Genomic DNA, 3,384 nt, shown 5'->3' with positions numbered 1-3,384 from the left:
ATCAACACTGGATTTTTTTTTTTAACCTAAACACTCTCTGACTAAATGCAAAAGCCCTAGCAGAAACTGCTGACCTTTTGCATGATTACAGCCTCTGGCCTGCTGAAAAACCATAAATGAATCATCCTGCAGTGAAATGTAAACAGGATGCTGCCCTTCCATTGCTGCTTTGTTTACCAACATGTGCTCATCTGAACTGCAATGATATTAAATTAGATGACAACAGCAGTTTGTAGCAACACAGGGATCCAGGGTCAGAGCTGTGGGAGTGGGTATTGCCCCCCTTCTCCACCCTCTTCTTCCAAGCACAGACTGAAGCAGAGGAGTTCTCATCCTCTTCTACCAGCTCTGAATAGTCTTGTTTTGAGACCGGTTATGTTAAAAGTTAGCAGTGACGTCTGAAGTGCATGGAGTGCATGATTTGGGGCTCTCTTCCTTTTGTTCAGGTTTCACCTGGAACCACAAAACCCAACCAAGTCTCACAGCAAAAAGAGTCGTTGTCTCTCTCTTCTCCTGCCAGGTTTCTTACCCACATGAAAGTGAAGCAGCAAGATGCCAAAGTAAGTCCTAAAAGTTCAAAGAACATGAAATAGCATAGCCAATGTAACTATGCTGGTTTGGTTCACATCCATGCAGGTTGGCTGTGTCTCCACAGTGCTTGCCCATGCTTCTTTTTCTTCTGCTCAGTGTGTGTGAAGCTGTGGAAATCCAGCTTTGCCCTATGTCTTCTGTAATAGCAATAGGAAAGCAACCTGACGGTGGATTGAAGCAAAGCAAATAACAGCTGAGCCAAAATGGTTCAAGAAGGGCTTGGGCAAATTAATGGAAATAGATTGAATACACAAACTCTGATTCAGGAAAGCCTGTAGGTACAAAATTTTGGAAGCTGAGTTAATGTCCCAAGGAATTATCTCTATGGTGCCATTCTTCTTGCGCCTATACTTCTGCTCCTGGCTGCTGGGGGAGGCAGAATGCTTAGGCGGATCTAGTCCAAATGTGAAATTGTTCTTATGGGTAGATTTGGTGAGGTTTGGATTCATAACAACAACTTCAGTTTTCTGTGCTGAGTTGACTTTATGATATTTTGGACTCTATCATGCTTGTGATTAGCATTACCGGGCTTTAGAAGGCAGCACTGATTTTTATGCTCTGGGCATCCTGCCACTCTTTTAAGGTCTGAGGTTCTTAAAACAGTTTGCTTGGTATGAAAGCTAGCATCAATACATAGCAAAACTGTAGTCCAGTGTGAAGGCAAATAAAGAGGAGGGAGACCAGTGAAGTCTATGGATGAAAATTATTTGGAGATGTTTTAGGGAGTGACGAGTAAAGGGGTGCAAGGATATGTTGGTGTTTGTAAAAACTGAATTCTCAAATTCAGCTGTAGTAACTCCTGGGAGTTTGTGCCTTTTGCTCCCAGTTTAATCCATTTTGGATTGTCTTGTGTTATATTACATCTGTTTTCATAAGGGGAGATCATTGAAAGGAGATTGAAATCTGGTTGTGGGTACCAATCCGCAGGACAACCAAAGAGTTCAAAGATTATTAATGATCTTCCTGAATCAAAATAGCTCATGCTTGGTTTGTTTTTTTAAAATTTAAACTGGATAATCCTGGAGATAGTGCTTTAGGATGCTCGAGTTTGTTTCTTGCCCTGCTACTTCCCTCCTTGAAACAAATTTTGCTACAAAGGAAAGTGACTCTAACTTCCAACCCAAGAATAGAACTTGGGTTTGGAACCAGAAATAGAACTGAAAGGGATGGCAGGAACTGGACGCAGGAGTCTGAAATGAGTCTGAAGCACAGTGTTAGACCAGCTCATATGAGCCAGCAAAACGTGCTGATGAGTCCTCTAGTCCTGCCTGGTCACATGTGTATTTGTTTAGTTAAGGACTTCAGTTTGGTTGTTACAGCAGGCGCACTGAAAGCTATCTGGTCTCTAAAGGTATCATGGAGTGGATATAAACAGCCAGAAATCCTGGCTGTAGTGTTGCCACTTGCTCAGGAGACAGAAAACGTGGGAGTAGGAGCACAGAAATGGATCTTTTCTCTGCTAGATTTATACAAATGAGCAAATCTCCACAGGAAACTTCAGGTTATCTTTTTTTTCTCTGTCATCCTTCTTGGGATGGCAGGAGGGGGGGAGCCCTATTTTGTTTTTATTTTTTACGTAGGTGGATTCTAGGAACCATATTGGGTTCTTTGTAAAATATGATCTATGCTGAGGCTCGTTTACTATCTGCAGGATGACAGGAATGAATCTGAAGAGTTTTAATTCAAATCAGGGCTTTCTTCTATATTAGTTTTCAAAGCTTGCATGTTCATGTGAACATGTATATGCTCTAGACTCCTGCTAGCAAGTGATGCTCTTGCCATTCATGAGAAGGAAAATAATGTTCCAAAAAGGCTCTTTATATGACTTATAATGTGCAGTTGCAAAGCACACTTGGACCATGAAGAGCTAAGGTCAAGTCTCTCATGACTATAAAAGGATAATTTTCAAGTTTTGGATTGGAAAAGTTTAATGTCTTGTCATGCGATCCTTCTCAAAGACTGATCAGAGAGTCCTAATTTCTGCAACAGTTGAGCTGCGGAAGGAGAGTTCCACCTTATGCAACTACAAAGATAAATTCAATTGCAGTTACAAAGTGTCCTTATTTCTGTTATGTTAATCTGAGAATTCATAGTGTAATTTTTCCCCAGACAGGTCCTGTTGTGCATATCCAATGCTAGTTTGTGCCACAGCAATTCCTATTGTTTTTACTCCAGACTTCTTATACCAGAAAACAGGAAAATGGCACTGATTTAAACAGTGTGTTACAAAGGGCCATAAGGATTTGCAGTCTGACACCGACAATCATGCAGATCTCAGACACCTTCAAAACCTGTTCATTTAGTTTTGTCCCTTCATCATTATTTCTCAGAAATGATATTTTGCTGAGAAGTAGCAAGGATCTTATTCATTGCTGTATGCCTCTACTTTGTGGTAGCAGTTGTTGTGAAGTCACCTGTGTTAAATATTGCCTAGGAAAATCGTAGCTTTGTGCTGATCCTTCTGCCTGGGAACTTCTCGTGCTGCGTGATTAAGCATCCACCTGAATCAGCCAGATGACACTACTAGGAAGAAAGCCCCTTATCTTTCATCCATTCACTGGCCATCTTTATCTCTGCTGGGCTGGGGTTAAGATACAAATTGGGGTGAAGTTTCATGGCACTGGCAGAGCCAATCTTTCAGGTCATTGCTATCAGGAAAGGGTTTTACTTCTGGGGCAGTTGCCTGCTGGCTATGTAGTCCTCCATGCTCCAGTCCCCCTTGAATTTGCTCAGATGTTCTTGACCCCTTAGTGAGCTGACTCAGCTCATTAAATAGGGGAAAAAAAACCCCAG

Source organism: Pygoscelis adeliae, unplaced genomic scaffold (assembly GCF_000699105.1).
Source record: "Pygoscelis adeliae isolate BGI_AS28 unplaced genomic scaffold, ASM69910v1 Scaffold116, whole genome shotgun sequence".
Lineage (NCBI taxonomy): Eukaryota > Metazoa > Chordata > Aves > Sphenisciformes > Spheniscidae > Pygoscelis > Pygoscelis adeliae.
Note: the sequence above shows the minus strand (reverse complement) of the source record.